Source organism: Psammomys obesus, unplaced genomic scaffold (assembly GCF_907164565.1).
Source record: "Psammomys obesus unplaced genomic scaffold, mPsaObe1.curated_primary_1811, whole genome shotgun sequence".
Lineage (NCBI taxonomy): Eukaryota > Metazoa > Chordata > Mammalia > Rodentia > Muridae > Psammomys > Psammomys obesus.
The window spans coordinates 2,028,958-2,047,181 of NW_026591816.1; the positions used below are offsets into that span (position 1 = coordinate 2,028,958).

Sequence of the window (18,224 nt, forward strand, 5' to 3'; positions counted from 1 at the left end):
CATTTCACCTCTCCCATTCCCTGAGGATAGTGTGTCCCAACTTCCTCATTTCTCTCTGACAAGAATTGCTCTGGACTTCTCTTTGTCATATAGAGAGATACCCACTCATGTTGAAGACACCTGTGATGCTCACATGGTTACAAGTTGTGTCAACCAACATACAGCCTCTCTGCTCTAGTTGACATGCTAAATGTTCCTTAAATAGTACATGCATAAGCACTAGGTCAGTCTGGTGCTATTGGGAGGAGAGAGTAGTAAGAGGTCTTTAGGTCATTTAGAGGTGTTCCCTTAAAGTCAGTAGGACCCCGATCTTTCTTTTTCCCCTCTTCCATTTTTCTGTCATGTAGTGTGCAATTTCCCTGTCTTGTACTCCTACCATGATGTACTCCTACATGCAGGCCCAAAGGGAAATGGAGCTTAGTGGCCATGACCTGACTTTCCCAAAACTATGGGCTACAATAAACCTGTTCTCTTTGTAAGTTGTCAGTCTTGAGTCACTAACTGATCCATTCTTGTTCCCTCAACCAGGCCAATTACTGGGGCAAAAAGACTCCATAGTGACCATGCTAAAAACTACCACAATTAAAAAGAATGCTGTTTATCTAAATTATGATATCTGTTATAAGGAAAATTTCAAAACTGAAAAAAGTTAACATATAAGCAAAACCCAAGCATATAATACAACTACAGTGACAGGTATCTCTGTGTTCTTGGGAAATGTATTTAGCCATCTGAACCCCTATCCTCATTTGCAAAATGGTAATTAGCATATCCTTTTCAACAATATGAGGATTTAAAAAAAGTCGATACATGCAAAAATCCTTATAACATTTCCTTCTAATTGTGTTCAATAAATATCATGAACTATTTTTTCCTGAATGATTTTTAATAGCTCAAAGAACAGAAATGACAGTAAAATGTCTACCAAACAGTCCCCGTTTCATATTCAGCACTCCTGGATTCTGTTTGTAAGTTATTCAGAAAATTATTACTTTAAAAATGACATAGAATAATAACACACAAGAATACTCTCATTCTTCTGTTGTTCCCAAAAAAACTGGCCATGCCAATTACTGACCAAGCTTTCAATGTCCAAATATAGTATGTATGAACCATGTAGGAACACAGAAAAGAAAGAAGAAAAGATAAACCACAAGGGATCATAAAAGTAAACACCCTAATGGGATAGCTATATTATAGGGTAAATTATATGTAAATTACCAGGGAATCAATGTACAACCAAATTCAACTGCTGTGTGAGTTATAACTCTGTGAGGCAGTTCTTTAATGTTGACTGAAGCAAGTGTGTAAAAGGGATGAGCTGTATTTTCCAAAGGTGATGTTGTCTGTGGTTCTCTATGCCACCTTCAGCATTCCTTCTACCAAAGATGGAGTCATATTTCCTCCCCAGCAGGCTCAATGGGACTCTGATTAGGGTACAGATAACAGATCAGAAAAGCAAAAATGGAAGGTTTTGTACAGTTTCCTCTTGAATCCAGTCACAGTACTAGGAGGAATATGGAAGGAGAGGGCATGAATACATATCCCCTCAACAGCTCTCTCTGTGATGTCATCAGCTCCCACTGACCTGAGCAGGTGAGATTCCCATCATTTTCGTCTAGCCTTAGAGTCTCCTTGGCTGAGATCCCAAACTTCTATGAAACAAACATAAGCCATGCTCACTTTTATCCTCCGTGGTCTCTGATCCAAATAAACAGCCAAGTGAAATGTCTGGAGTATGATTTGCTCTGTGGCAGCCATACTGGGAACTCACCTTTGCATTCATTGTCTACTGAGATTTGCAAATGGAGAGTTCTCATTGTCCTGGGAATTCATAGAATGATAGATATTCTGGGAGTTTTATATTACAGATTTTTCAAAATGTGTTTGCATGAGCATTACGACAGACATATGTAGTGAGAGAGCTATGGAGGAAGTCCTGACAGGTATTTTAAACCTTCCTGCTACATCTCTTGATCACTCCCTACATGACTGCCTTTGTGGGTAGAAAACTGAAAGTAAGTAAATTTGAACAAAGAAAGATCATTACTAAGAGATAATGATGAGAGATCATGATGAGAGAATGATAAGAAATGATTCTCCGCCCAAAGGGTAAAACAGGAACAAAACTATTAGCTGATAACACCAGTAATAAAGAACTCCTAGTGAGAAGGCTTAGAAAACAATGGGAAGAACAGATTTTAGAATTATGGAAATGTGTTCTGGTTTTGTAATGACATATTCTGACATGAAGCAGCTTATGGGAGAAGGTGTTTGTTTTAGCTTACAGTCCAGCTCATGGTCCATCATAGTCAAGGCAGTAGGAACTTACAACAGCTAATTCCATCGCATCCAAGAGCAGAGAGAGCATAAATGGGTGAATGCCTATTGCTCAGCTAGCTATCTTTTTACTTTTACACATCTCGCACCCAAAGTCAGGGAATGGTGCCACCCACAATGGGCATAACACTCACCTCAATTAGTGAAATCAAGACAATCTCCCAAACCCCCACAGACTGTCCTGGGAGCCAAACAGATTTGACAATCCCTCACTGAGACTGTCCCCAGGTGATTCTAGATTTTGGCAACTGGATAATTAAAACTGACCATCATAGCATAGAAATAAACTTTTGTTTTTTTTATAAGTTTATTGGTCTTGGGAGTAGCCCTAAATATAATATTGAGCCTTAATGATAGTTATAAAGTGGAAGTTATCTGAAGTATAGTTTATTTGTGACAATTAGAAGGCATTAAGTCTCTCTGCAGAGCCACAGTATGACTCTGGCTTCGACTACTCCTTACAGCACACCTACCTTGTCTCTCTAAGTAGACAGGAAAGCATGCAATTAGACACGTGGCCTGCATTTATTCTGAAGCCCAGTTAATAAGCTTATTAAGAATAAGATTGATATTAACCTTGCCTGAAATAGTTCATTTGCATAAAAGCCCTTTACATCATGCAAGTGTTGTGAAGACAAAATGTGGACTGTGTATGAGAAGGACTTTGTGAATGAAAAACCACATTAAGTAAACCCCAGGCATCACTACATTTATCTCTATTAGTCTTACACACACAAAGAGAGCCTGGTAATTGTCACAGTTTTTGTTAGATGGTTTTTATGACAGAGAAGTTCTCAAATGGAAAGATGATAATGTTGTGAAATGAGGAAGGCAGGGGAGAGAGAGGGAGGAAGAGGAGAGAGGCACAGAGGGAGAGAGGGAGAGAGAGAGAGGAGGCAAGCCTGTGCACTCTCCTGTAAATGCAATTTGTTTGAACAAACAGTGCTTAGCAGATTTCCCCAGATGTTTCCAGTGATAGGTGACATTTCTAGCATGTTCTTCCTTGGAGCTTGAAAAATTTTATCTGTAACTTTAACACGTTAAAACTTTTTAAATAAACACACTTACTATTATACTTAAAAAAAAAAAAGACAGTGTTTTTGGCTTCCCTTTAGTGTGATTTGTGATTTAATCTCAGAGAGGAACTTTAGCTTCTGAAGCAGAAAGTTATGTGTAACGTATCTAAAGCTGTCGGTTACACTGGAGGAGATGACGCCAAGATCCAAGGGAGCTATCTACAGAACCACGACATCTGAAAATGACACTAGCTACTACTGCTCCCTACAGACACCCGCATTTCTCTGTAAGTGGACAGGAAAGCATGCAGCTAGGCATGTTGGCCCCATCTAGGAAGCTCAAATTGGATTCTAATGTGCTGTTTTCTCAGAAAGACTGGGCCTGTCCCCCAAATCTCTGTCATCTCCCACACTAGTAACCTCTGCAGGTGCCACATAAGAAAAGCACGAATTTGGTGGGCAGATAAGCAGGGTTACAAACAAGCAGCCCTGTAGATCTGATGCTGTGTGATCCTCAGAAAACTCCTTAACACTCATCCCCTGACTTTCTATCTGTTGAAACTGAGATCATAGCAACTACCTGAATGTTTATGCGTAGAAGAGCATCAATAAATGATGCATTTCAGGGTGCAGCAGGCAGTCCTAAGTGTATCACTGTGATGATAAGTATCCCAACCTAACTCATTGGAAAGTCTTGTATCCAGTTACCCACACTCTAATTCTACTGAAAATCTTGGAGGAGAGGGTGGTTTTAAAAGCACAACTGATACCATCACATTAAATTGAACTGGAAGCTGTATTTAAATAAACACAGAACACCTCCAGTTTCACATTTCAATCTCTTAGCAAGCCTCCTGTTTTTATCTAGCTCAGTGATTCTCATTTTGGTATATTTGTTTCTCTCTCTCTCTCTCTCTCTCTCTCTCTCTCTCAACGGTTTTATTGTTAAAACTGAGAAAATGGCAAGGGTGCTGTGCTGCATTCCTTTAATCCCAGCAGGAGGCAGAGGCAGGTGGGTCTTGTGAATTTGAGGTCAGCCTGATCTACAAAGCAACTTTCAAGACAGCCAGGTTCATATAGAGAGACCCCGTCTCGAAAAACCAAAGCCAAACCAAACCAAACAAATAAACAAGAAACCAAAATCAAACCAAACAAACAAAAAACAAAACTGAGAAAATGTCTGATGTAGATATTATTTTCTCAGTTTTGTTTTTTGTTTGTTTGTGGGCAGGCACAGCCTGATCGTCCTATGGTACAAAGCACAGAGATACTTCCCCGCCAAAAACTGGATTTAAGGAAACCCAATTTAGGCCATTTTTATTTATTCATTCAACAAATATTTGTTGGATAGTTATCATATGCCAGGTATCTTTGTCAAGATAAACCAAAGAGACAAATACACACAGGATTTGCACAGTGATAGAAAAGAAAAATAATTACATATAGGGAAATGCTTTGATAAGTAAGAATTAGAAAGTTCCAGTATTTCTAGGAATAACTAAAACTATCAATCAATGTCCTCAGTAATATATAACCAAAGAAGTGATCATTCTAATTTCTTCTAACCAATAAATGAGGTCTGTGGCTAGGGGAGTAATTCTAGGGGAACGGCTTTTAAACCTGCAATGACAGCTCATGCCACTGAGCCTGTCTCTAAAAGCCAGTGAGCAATGGCTCCTACTCTGAAAGTCAGTAGTCAGGCTGACTCATGCCAGGAAGTTCATTTCTTAGCCTGGCATCAAACCAGGAGTGCTTCTGTAACCGGGTCAAAAATGTTGCTGTACCTAAGACCCAAATTTGGGAAAGAACATAAACTCATGTCAACTCTGTTTTTGTGTTAAGAATTTCCCTTCTGGGCCTTCCAAACCGTCTGTGCATTCCTTACTTAAAAGCAAACCCCTGCATGAAATTGTGAACAATGCTCCTTCTCAATCATCTTTTAACTCAAGACCAGCAGTTTTCAGCCTGTGGGTTACAACTCTTTTAGGGGTCAAAATATCCTTTCACAAGGGTCACATATCAGACATCCTGCACATCAGATAAATTACAGTTCGTAACAGTAACAGTAGCAAGTTTGCAGTTATGAAGTAACAATGCAAAGTAATTTTATGGTTGGGGGTCACTGCAACATGAGGAGCTGTATTAAAGGGCTGCAGCATTAGGAAGGTTGAGAACCACTGCTTTTCAACACCAAGAAAAGCTCCCCTCCACCCTACATCATCCTTTCATTCCAATCTGGTGTGCAATGATGCCTTCCGGAATGCTTCATAGCTTAGGGACTTATGTATTATTTGAAAATGGATGGAGGGAAGGTGGGCTGGTGTTTTGGGTTAGGAGCTGAGATAGTTAAATGTCTTAGTCCATGTAAAAGCATAGAATCAGTACTCTAGAAAGAAGTAGAAAGACTCAGAGTTGACACTACCTTGGTGATATATTTTCAGAAAGAAAGAATTGAGATGCGCCAGTGAGTGGAAGACCATTTGGTGCTGCCCCTAGCCAGAGCCCAGATGTAAGAGGTAGGGGAGATTTGGAGTGGGGGTAAGGTAGATATTTTCAGATATCTCGAATTTGGGAGTCTTCAGGGAAAAATAGATAATGTAAGAACATAATATTTAAGTCCAACTTAAAGCTACTACTACGTGGGCTGAAAAGGTGGGTCAGGAGGTAAGTGCAGTAATGCCCTTGCAGAGGACCTACACCAGTGTTAGGCCATGCACAGTATCCGGAAGTCCAGTTCCAGAGGACCCTGCTCCTGACCCTGCTCCAGGGGAACTGTGCTCACAAGCACATACCGCACAGCCACCCCACAGGAATACACATAATTAAAAACATACATCAGTAACGTAAGAGTCGTTGAACAAATGCTGAGCACCTTTTCAGATGGCTTCTACTTACAGCGCTTGCTTAATTTATACATAAAACATGGTCTACTTAACGTCACAGCGGGAGTCTCTTATAGAGAAGCATCTCTTGAGCATATTTCTAAACCCCAATATTGGCGCTCTCTCTCTCTCTCTCTCTCTGTGTGTGTCTCTTTCTGTCTCTGTCTCTCTGTGTGTGTGTGTGTGTGTGTGTGTGTGTGTGAGTGTTAGGTAATGTGTTGTAGTCCCACAGATCTGAGAGTTGTGGTAATTTGAACAGATATGCCCCCCCCCCCGTAGACTCATGTGTTTGAATGATTGGCCCATAGAGATTGACATTATTAGGAGGTGTGGCCTTACTGAAGTAGGTGTGGCCTTTTTGGAGGAAGTGCACGGGGGCTGGGGAGGGAGAGGGCTTTGAGGTTTCCTCTACTCAAGCTACACCCAGTGTGGCCCACAGTCTCCTTCTGCTACCTGCAGATCAAGATGCTCTAATCCAGACGAACACTGCAAGTAGCATATGCCTCCCTCCGGTTTGCTCTGTGTTGTATGATGTGAGCTGCTCATCTGTGCAGCACTCATCTACGCAACGGACTATTAATACTTTTTGTATTGTGTGGCTTTGTGGAGCTTAGAGTTATACAACACTCTGAAGCCTGGGTGATTAATATGAATTAGCTATATTATTGTTGTTACTCTTAACTTTTCACTGCTGGATTTTACTCCATTTGATTTCAATATACTTGCTAGAAACTGGTAAAAGGATGGTTTGAGGCCCACCAACACTGAGACATGTCCAGATATGCCCAGGCCTTACTGCCTAACATAAGAACAGCCATTTTCCCCTAAGTGCGCAGTTCAACACTGATTTAGCTCAATACTTGCTGCTTAGACTAGAATAATAACAAGATGATAAGTATATGTTCTGCCTGAGTTAATGATAAATGTATGTTCTGCTTCAGTTAAACCACAATTCCCTGCTGTGTCCCATTCTCATGGAGATGGTGAGGAGCCGGAAATTCCCCAGACCCCCGAAAGAGGAAACTGGAAAATCCCCAAATTTCCCTACCATATATCCCAGCTGAAATGCTTTGTCCAGCTACCTAAGCACAATGTACCTGGTACTGATTCTTCCTGCTTGGTTGTGGTTTCTCCTTGAAAAGCTCGCTCTGAAAACAACTCCAAGTCGCAGCTTGGCTCCTGAGTCCACTGTGTCCGTGATCATGATCAGCCTCGGGATGTGCATACAATAATTCATCGATATCTAGCTGAAATCTGTGTCTAAGTGGTTTATTCAGCTGTTATTGGGTTACAGCATTCATGTGGCGAAAGTAGCAACAAGAGCCACTTATTGAAGACCTTCAATGTTGGAGTCATCCTTCCAGGCTGGTAAACAAGACATTTTAATACTAAGAAAAACCACTGTGCAATAATTACCTGCATTTCCTTGCCTCTACTCCCTGGCAGATTCATGCTGGATTCCACCTTCATTCCTTCAATAATTGGCTTTCACATAAGGGCCTATATATCCTAATTTCCCTTAATCTTCTTGAGGCAAGTGGTAGTTAGCCACTGTCCCTTAAAATATCCAGGATTGTTTTGCTTAGATACTGTCTTGTTCTGTAGTCCGGGCAAACTTCAAACTTGGAATCTTTTTATCCCAGGCCTTCTAGAGCTGGGAATGCAGGCACTTACAACATTGCCCAGCTCAAAACAATCCTTATTCTTGGCATTTGTGGTCCAGTACTCTCCCACATCAGGTCAGTCATCAAGATATTTTTTTCATGTCTGTTTATTCACTTGGGTCAGTGGAGCACATGCCCTAGCATGCATGTGGAGGTCAGAGGACGATCTGCAAGCACTGCTCCCTCTTTTCCACCAGGTGGGTCTACTGGTCAAACTCAGGTCATCAGGCTTGGTGGAAAGTGCTTTTGCCTGCTGTAACACCATGCTGGGCCTCAGATTGCTTTTTAATTTTCTTTTCAGATTCAGTGTATGCATTTGTTTTCACATATACAACGAAATGAATTGGTCGGTTTCCATTTGCATTAAAAATTATTTTCTACACAACCTGAAATTTGCAAAATAAAAAATCAGAGTTACAATCTAGAGGATGAGACTGTAAAATTCACTGCAAATAAAAATGCTTTAGATAATTCATAATAAAATAACAGACATTAAAATATAATAGATCATGGGATCTATTATATGGGATCTCACACACACACACACACACACACACACACACACACACGGTTATGTAATATTTTATGGTGGTTAAAGGCTTGTTATGAAAATCCATATAACAAGGGTTTTATTATCCAGGTGAATAAGTTATGCTTCCAGCACTTTAATTTGTTAATGTGGGAAAATAGCTTGTAATGGGTTTCAGGGAAGCTTCTGAAGAGAAAATGTTTGGGTTAATGTTTTGTTACAACGAACATAAAAATCAAACTCTGAATAATTTACCTCAAATGACTGACTTATATGGCAATGCTGACTGGGAACATACTTCATGGTTTTAGAAACTTGTGATCCCCTGTCTACTGCAGCCTTTGTGGCACCTCTTGGATTCTGTGCCCTGGACAGTGTAGGGGCTCTGTCATAGATGTCCCCTTTGGGTATGAACATGCCACATTTACTTATTCTCTATGTTTTGATTAGTTGTTGTTCTCTGTCATGACCTCTGTCATGATGCTTCTCTGATGGGGGCAAGAAGTTCACTAATCTATGGGGATAAAGATGAGCTTTTAGAAAGCAATGGGATACTACTTCAGCTTAGTGCTGGTGTGTATGGGGAGCAGCAAGACATGGAAGTTAGAGCTCTAACCTTTGAATGGTCCTGTCTTTGCCTCTTGCTCAGCCACTTGGAACACCCTGGCTTTGGTTAAGTTGCCTATACTCTGTAATCTTTGTTCTATTCATCTTTGAAGTGGGACAGAAATGGCTTACTCCATACACAGTTTATTGTGTTGTCTCAAAAATCAGATGTAATGAATTTAGTCATTTTAATTCATGAATAGGAGATTAATTGGTACCCCTAATATTATTGTTCTGCAATTGACTATCAAAGAAGAAATCAGAGATAGGTAAAAAAAAAAAATCAGTGAAAAATCCCACACAATCTTCTAGTCTTAAAGGAGAGAACGCCATGTGTATAAGGTATGTTTAAATAATCAGTCAAGAGACTCCTCTGTGAGATTGAAGAACAGGATCACGAGGCTTAAAGATGGCAATGTAATATAGGGGTTATGCTTAGAAACTGTTGGAACCAGTGTCCTTGTATAAGTTCTGATTGTATCATGGTCCAGCTCATCACCCAAGGTTGATAATTCATACTTTCATTACCACTGCTTCTTCTCGGGTAAGATGAAGTAGTAGCAATATGACCATCCTAGGGCCACATGGCAGTGCCTGTAACAACGTGCTTAAATATTTGCTACCATGATATTACAAATAAATATTTATTCTTGATGAGCAGCCTAAGACCTAGTATAAATATTACCAAGAAATTATTGTCAGGTACAAATATAAGAGCACACAGTAAATCTTTCTTGATTTGCTAGAGGCAACAATATGAATACCAGATTGCTGGCTTACACCATAATTAATTTAAAGCTGAAGGAACAAGTCATTGTGCACTGTTGATGTAAAATGGATAATACAGAGCACCTAATTTCTTCTTTTTTTTTCAGTAATGAGGGAGAAGAAGCCTGACAGGTTAAGGGAGACAGAGGGGAACACATTGAAAGCATCTATGGAAAGTACATTATGTAGAATTTTCCTTATCTAGGAGACTAGGTTAAATATTTCCTCAACCCCCATCTACTGACTGCTAAGTCCAATGGTGGGCCTCAGAAGGTCTAGACATCAAGTCCCCTTCCTCTGTGCCACTTAATCTATGCCTGTTGTCCTGCGAATTCTCATTGTGTCTCCATGAAGAAAGTAAAATGATTGGTGGACAGGGTGTTGAGTAGAGAGTCTTTGACCAAGTTACTTTAGGAAACATTGACAGATAAAGTTGAGCAAATTTCTTTTCGGAGAGCTTCAAATCCTTTCTGTGAGTGATGTGGTCGTTTGAATGAGAATTGCCTCCACCTAAGCTCAGGTACTTGAATATTTGGTCCCCACTTGGTAGAATGTTTGGGGAGGATTAGGAGGTGTGGCCTCACTGAAGGAGGTGTGTCACTAGGGAGCAGGCTTTGAGGTTTCCAGACCTGCTGCCTCCTACTTGTGGCTCAAGATGCCGGCTTTCCATTGCTGCTCCACAGTTCCTGGAACCACGCCTTTGCTCTGCCATCGTGGACTCTAACCCTCTGAAACCATGAGCCAACTAAGCACTTTCTTTCATAAGTTGCCTTGGTCATGGTGTTTTATCATAGCAATAGAAAAGTAATCACAAGAAGTAAGTTTCCAGGCCCTCCTGGAAACCTAGGAGGCATAATCAGCCCTCTTCCAAGCATTTGACTTTAATCACTGAAAACATATTCAAACCCTCTGTTGAATATAAAATATTTGGGGGAGTGTTGCTTTAATTTGGAAGAAAAGTTTCAGTGACAAGACAGCAGGTAATATTGATGATGACATATTAGAAAAATGGCGGGGTGGGGCAAGATGGCAGCGCCGGGAGGACTCTCATTCTGAGGAGCAGCACAGCAGGATTGGCACAGTGACCAGCAATCAGAACTCGCAGCCATAAAACACAAGTGATTGTGTTTCACAGGTGAGAGGATACCCCACGGTGGGGGATTCAATCAGCTTTAACTCACCCGGCTAAACCTCGGAAGAGATCCCGGTTCCGCCAGGTGCTTGGTCGCCAGCCCAGAGCTACACGCCAGTGCGATCTGGTCACGATCCCAGACTGAACTGTGGGCCCACAACACCATAGACTGGATTTCCCAGTCGAGAGATAACCCCACGGAGCAGGAAACAATTGGGACCAACCTCAGGTTACCCAGACATCCCCTGGAAAAGACTCGGGTTCCGCGGGTGCCCCAAGAGCCAACCCGGACCCAGAGCCGGGACACAGGCACCTGCACAGAGCCCTGCCTGTGCGCCTGATTCGCCGCCTCAGATAGAACTGTGGGCACCAGGGCACCAGGGCACCAGACTGCGTGTCTCTGGCAGGAGGAATCCCCCAGTGGAGGGGGTCATCAGCTCTAACGCTTAGGACACCCAGCACCAAAACACTTCCTGGACTCACGCAGACTCTAGTGCAGGCAGGAGCTCTGTGCTTTGCCTCCATTATTGAGTTCCCCTAGGGCACTGGGACACACAGCTGCATCCTCAGACCTACAAAAGCCAGAAAGTCATTACAGCAGCCCTCAGATACTGTGCCAAGGATCAACCAGTTATCCCTAGCTAGAGTGTCAAAACTGTGGGAATCCCTGGTCCTTCAAGAGGGCTGCACCCACAGCATCTGGACCAGAGCAGTGCCTACAGCCGCCATCCCAGACAGAGACACACAGCTTCTGGTCCAGAGTGAGGTACCCAGCCTCCAGACCAGAGCAGTGCCCCCAGGTGCCAACTCAACCTAGGTACACATTCTCCAGGTCCAGAGCGGAGCAATCAGCCTCTGGCCCAGACTGAGTGCACCTCCCACTTTCCCGGACAGAACTGTGCGCCCCAGGATAACAGACTGAGTTTCCCTGTTGGGAGAAAACCCCACAGCTAGGAAATCAGCAGTTTCTTCAAGAGGACTGTACATGGAAATTTAGTGAGCAGTAGCACACTAAATTTATAACAAGAAACACAGCAGTGGGGCAGCTGTCTTGAGAAATTCTATGGGTAAGAGGATATCCCCCCCTGCCTAACATAGACCACAGCTACTACTCAGGGCTATAAACCTGAGGTGAGCAGTGGCAACTCCTGAGAAACACTGGCCATACAGTGACCATAACCAAAAAGCAGAGAAGGACTCCAGGAAAATCATCTTCCGGCCAAGGGGATACTCCCTACCTCAGGACTCCAGGAAGCACAGAAACTAACAGCCAACACCTAAATCAGCCCAATGGGTAGAGGTCAGCGTAAAGGCTCAACCAACAAAAGACAGAGCAATATGCCATCTCCAGAACCCAGCCATCCAGGGGTGAACAGCCCTGAACAATGCAGCATAATAGAAAATCAAGAAGATGACCTTACATCTATGTTGATGAAGAGGATAATAGAGGAAACAAATAAAATACGTAAGGAATTAGAGGAAGATAAAACCAAACAGATCATGGCTATCCGTAAAGAAATGGAGGAAGATAAAGACAAGCAGATTAGGGCCATCCGTGAAGAAATACGGGAAGATGCAGCCAAACAGCTTGTGGCCTTCAGAGAAGAAATAATTAAATCACTGAAAGAAATAAAAGAGACAAAGTTGAAGGAACTAAAAGAAAAAGAGGAAAATAGAAGCAGATAGGTGAAGGAAGTAAACAAAACAACTCAAGACCTGAAGAAAGAACTAGAAAAATTAAAGAAAACACAAATGGAGGAAATAATGGAGAGAAAGAATTTAAGGAAGGAAACAGGAACTACAGAGGTAAGCATAACCAACAGACTACAAGAAATGGAAGAAAGAATCTCAGGTGTAGAAGATACAATGGAAGAAATCGATGTATCTGTCAAAGAAAATGTTAAATCCAAAAAATTCCTGACACAGACCGTCCAAGAAATCCAAGACCATATGAAAAGACAAAACCTAAGAATAATAGGAATAGAGGAAAAAGAAGATTCCCTGCACCAAGGCCCAGAAAATATTTTCAACAAAATCATTGAAGAAAATTTCCCCAAGTTAAAGGAGAAGCCAATAAGGATACATGAGGCCACAGAACACCCAACAAATTTGACCAGAAAAGAAAATCCTCCCGCCACATAATAATCAAAACAGGAAGTATACAGAACAAAGAAAAAATACTAAAAGCTGCAAGGGAAAAAGGCCAAGTAACATATAACAGCAAACCCATTAGAATCACACCTGACTTTTCAACAGAAACTATGAAAGCCAGAAGGGCCTGGACAGATATCATGCAGACCCTAAGAGAACACAGATGTCAACCCAGGCTACTATACCCTGCAAAACTCTCAGTCCTCATAGTCAGAGAAAACAAGATATTCAATGACAAAAACAAATTTCAACAATACCTACACACAAATCCAGCATTACAGAAGACACTGGAAGGGAAAATACAACCCCAAAAACTCTACCAGGGAACTCCTACAGCTGATAAACACCTTCAGCAAAGTGGCCGGATACAAAATTAACTCAAAAAAATCAGTAGCCCTCCTGTATACAAAAGACAAAAGGGCTGAGAAAGAAATTAGGGAAGCAACACCATTCACAATAGCTACAAATGACATAAAGTACCTTGGTGTAACCCTAACCAAGCAAGTCAAAGACTTGTATGAAAAAAATTTCAAGTCTCTGAAGAAAGAATTAGAGGAAGATATGAGAAGATGGAAAGATCTCCCATGCTCATGGCTTGGCAGGATTAACATAATAAAAATGGCCATCTTACCAAAAGCAATCTACAGATTTAATGCAATTCCCATCAAATTGCCAACACAATTCTTTACAGACCTGGAAAGAAAAATTCTCAACTTCGTATGGAATAACAAGAAACCGAGAATTGCTAAAACAATCCTCTACAATAAAAGAACTTCTGGAGGTATCTCCATCCCTGATCTCAAGCTGTACTATAGAGCAACAGTTTTAAAAACTGCATGGTACTGGCATAGAAAGAGAATGGTGGATCAATGGAATCGAACAGAAGACCCAGAAATAAACCCACACACTTACGGACACCTGATTTTTGACAAAGATGCCAAAAACATACAATGGAAAAAAGAGCATCTTCAACAAATGGTGCTGGTCCAACTGGATGTCTACATGTAAAAAAATGAAAATAGATCCATATTTATCACCCTGCACAAAACTGAAGTCCAAGTGGATCAAAGACCTCAACATAAAACCAGACACATTAAATCGGCTAGAAAAAAAAGTGGGGAATACCCTAGAACTCATTGGTACAGGAGAAAACTTCCTGAACAGAACACCAACAGCACAGGCTCTAAGAGCAACAATCAATAAATGGGACCTCATGAAATTGAAAAGTTTCTGTAAAGTAAAGGACACCGTCATCAAAACAAAGCGACTGCCTACAGATTGGGAAAGAATCATCACCAACCCTTTATCTGACAGAGGACTCATATCCAATATATATAAAGAACTAAACAAGCTGAAAAGCAACAAACCAAGTAATCCACTTAAAAAATGGGGAACAGAGCTAAAGAGAGAATTCTCTGTAGAGGAATATCGAATGGCAGAGAAGCACTTAAAGAAATGCTCATCCTCATTAGCCATAAGGGAAATGCAAATCAAAACAACCCTGAGATTTCACCTTACACCCATCAGAATGGTCAAGATGAAAAACTCAAGGGACAACACATGCTGGAGAGGTTGTGGAGAAAGGGGAACCCTTCTCCACTGCTAGTGGGAATGTAAACTGGTACAACCACTCTGAAAATCAATCTGGTGCTTTCTCAGACAATTAGGAATAGTGCTTCCTCAAGATCCAGCCATACCACTCCTAGGCATATACCCAAAAGAGGCTCAAGTACACAAAAAGGACATTTGCTCAACCATGTTTGTAGCAGCTTTATTTGTAATAGCCAGAAGCTGGAAACAACCCAGATGTCCCTCAACTGAAGAATGGATGCAGAAACTGTGGTACATCTATACAATGGAGTATTACTCAGCAATGAAAAATAAGGAAATCATGAAATTTGCAGGTAAATGGTGGGACCTGGAAAGGATCATCCTGAGTGAGTTGACCCAGAAGCAAAAAGACACTCACGGTATATACTCACTCATATAAACATACAATATAGAATAAACCCACTAAAAGCTGTACATCTAAACAAACTAAGCAAAAGAGAGGACCCTAACTAAAATGTTCAATCCCCATCCTGAAAGGCAAAGAGGATGGACATCAGAAGAAAACGAAAATAGGAAACAACCTCGGAACCCGCTACAGAGGGCCTCTGAAAGCCAGAAGAAAACAGGAAACAACCTTGAAACCTGCCACAGAGGGCCTCTGAAAGCCAGAAGAAAACAGGAAACAACCTTGAAACCTGCCACAGAGGGCCTCTGAAAGCTTCTGCAGTATAGACTGTCAAAGCAGATGCTGAGCCTGATGGCCAACTGATGGGCAGAGTGAATGGAATTTTATGTAAGAAGTGAGAAATAGTAAGAGCTGGAGGGAACGGGAACTCCACAAGCAGAGCAACAGAACAAGATAATTTGAACACAGGGAACTTCCCAGAAAATCATACTCCAACCAAGGACTATTCGTGGAGATGACCTGGAACCCCTGCACAGGTGTAGCCCATGGCAGTTCAGTGTCCAAGTGGGTTACATAGTAATGGGAAGAGGGACTGCCTCTGACATAATCTGATTGGCCTGCTCGTTGATCACTTCCCCCTGAGGGGGGAGCAGCCTTACCAGGCCACAGTAGAGGACAATGAAGCCACTTTTGATGAGAACTGATAGACTAAGATCAGAAAGAAGAGGAGAACCTCCCCTATCAGAGGACTTGGGGAGTGGCATGCATGCAGAAAGGGGAGGGAGGGTGGGATCTGGAGGGGAGGAGGGAGGGGCTTATGGGGTATACAAAATGAATAAAGTGTAATTAATAAAAAATTTTTAAAAAGTGAAAAAAAAAGAAAAATGGCATATTTTTGAATGCCTATGAGATTTCCAAAATTTGAATAATTACTTATGTAATCCTCAAAGAAAACATAATAATATTTCCACCAGTATTTTACAGATTAAAGTATGTGAGGCTCAAAGATTAAAACAAAGTCCCAGCTAGGAAGGGGAGGACACTGCTGCTTCCATTAATTAAACATCGGCAGTTGCTGAACGGAAAAAAACAACAGCAATGAATGAAAGACAGTGGTGATCCCAGGCCATATAGGCTTAAATTTCCATTCTTCCCTTTACATCGTTTTACTCCCGTTTCCAAAACGAGCTAACTGAAATCCTTGGAGAGTAAGAGAGAAAATTCTTATATTTTTGGTTGTGAGCCTAGCCTTTAATGGCTGAGTCATCTCTCCAGCCAGAGAGAAAAATTCTTAATACAAAATCAACAAATTCAAAGTGCTAAGAGAAAAAGCACAAGTTGCCACAGAAAATATGTCTGTGTTCTTTTCCTCTCCCAACTTCACAACTCCTTTTCCCATCTGGGGGAACTTCTGTAGGGGAACCATCAAGTTATATATATTTTAATGGTCATATTTTCTTTTAAATATGGAACTAGGAAAAAAATGACATTGTTTTTAAAACATGTGAGTTTTTAAAAAAGAACTGATTCTGGAATTTACATACTTTTAAAATCTGATTGCTAGTTCCTAGGCACCTAGAGAGTCAGGTAGATGTGTACATATCTGTGTGTGTATGTACAGACATACATGTACACAGTGTGTGTGTGTATGAGTTTATATAGGTATCTGGTAATGTTATTACTGAATAATATAGTATCTTCTAACTGGATCCATTGATTCAACCTAACAAGTTACGTTTATTGGAATTGGAAACTTGGGCACAATTTGATTGTTGTATCAAACGCTTAATCCTTTTGGTTTCCTGAGAAGCCCCATCGGTCTCTTTGGGCTAAGAACACCTGTTCTCTATCCCAGGGAAACCTAAAGTCCAAATGTGACAGCCCAAGGGCTGTCCTGGCTCTGGCCAGTAGATCGTTTGTTTTTTCTTCAGACACTAGAGTCAGACGTTAACTCTTACACAAAAACAATTCATGGAGATAACCTAGAACCCCAGCTCAGCTGTAGCCCATGGCAGCTCAGTCTCCAAGGGGGCACCCTAGTAAGGGGAACAGGGACTGTCGCTGACACGAACTCAGTGGCTAGCTCTTTGACCAACATCCCCCATGGGAGAGCAGCCTTGCCAGGCCACAGAGGAAGACAATGCAGCCAGTCCTGATGAGACCTGATAGGCTAGGGTCAGAGGGAAGGGGAGGAGGACCTCCCCTATCAGTGGACTGGGAGAGGGACATAGGAGGAGATAAGGGAGGGAGGGTGAGATTCGGAGGGTGGGAGGGAGAAGGCTACAGCTGGGATACAAAGTGAATAAACTGCTGTTAATATAAATATAAAATTTAATTAAAACACTAATAAAGCAACTTGTGCCTTTTTAAAAAGTCATCACTATGAGATGGTGACTATAATCAAGTTGCTTGAAGGTTTTGTTTTCTTTCTTCTCAAACGAGTGGCTTGGAACCTTTCACTTTTGTATTTTCCTGGCCGTCTTGGAGAAAATAAACCCACGCACCACCGAGTTCCATTTTCACAGCATTTCTCCGCCGGGACTTGGCTCACTTGATCCTCCCATTAACCTGGTAAATGAGAACAGCACAAACTTTCATTCCCAGTTTTAACACGCATAGACAGAGGCTTATATCTAAGCCCGGTGACACCGGCTGATGCTGTATTTCAGGCCCCTCCCTCTTAACGTAACCAACAGCCCTGAGGTTCTACAGGCACACATGCGGTTACACAGCAAAGCTAACCGCACCGAAGAAAACCTTCTGACCATTAAGATTGTGCTTCACAAAAGAAAACATTTTTTCAGAAGCAATTTGCCCTGTACCTTTGCCGCAGTATAACCAACGTTCTGACCAAGCAACTAAGGTTCCTTTCCCTGCACCTCAGAAAGTGAGCCGTTTCTTCCTCTTACGGAAACAGCCCCCCCTGCTGGCCTTGGTAGCGTCGTTCGCCAGAGTTAAGACTGCGGATGAAGTCTAGGGGTGTTCGTCTACCTGAGGGGTGCTTGTCTCCACAGCTGGACTCAGTTGTCCAGAGCAAAGAATCGATCACGGGGGTGACGGGGTAGCAGGTTTGTTTGTTTTAGTTTTCTTCAAATGCGTCCTAGCTCATGAGCCTGGACAGAGAGAAAGAGAGAGAGAGAGAGAGAGAGAGAGAGAGAGAGAGAGAGAGAGAGAGAGAG

At 41.8% G+C, this 18,224-nt stretch overlaps 1 long non-coding RNA gene across 1 annotated transcript; it reads right to left on the minus strand.

Moving 5' to 3' along the window:
• Positions 1 to 17,358: 17,358 nt before the first annotated feature.
• LOC129680435 (uncharacterized) lies at positions 17,359 to 18,197 on the minus strand. Its single transcript, XR_008720690.1, has 2 exons — positions 18,037 to 18,197; positions 17,359 to 17,613 (listed from the first exon to the last, which is right to left on the minus strand). It is a non-coding gene; the product is annotated as an uncharacterized LOC129680435 (long non-coding RNA).
• Between the last annotated feature and the right edge of the window lie 27 nt (positions 18,198 to 18,224).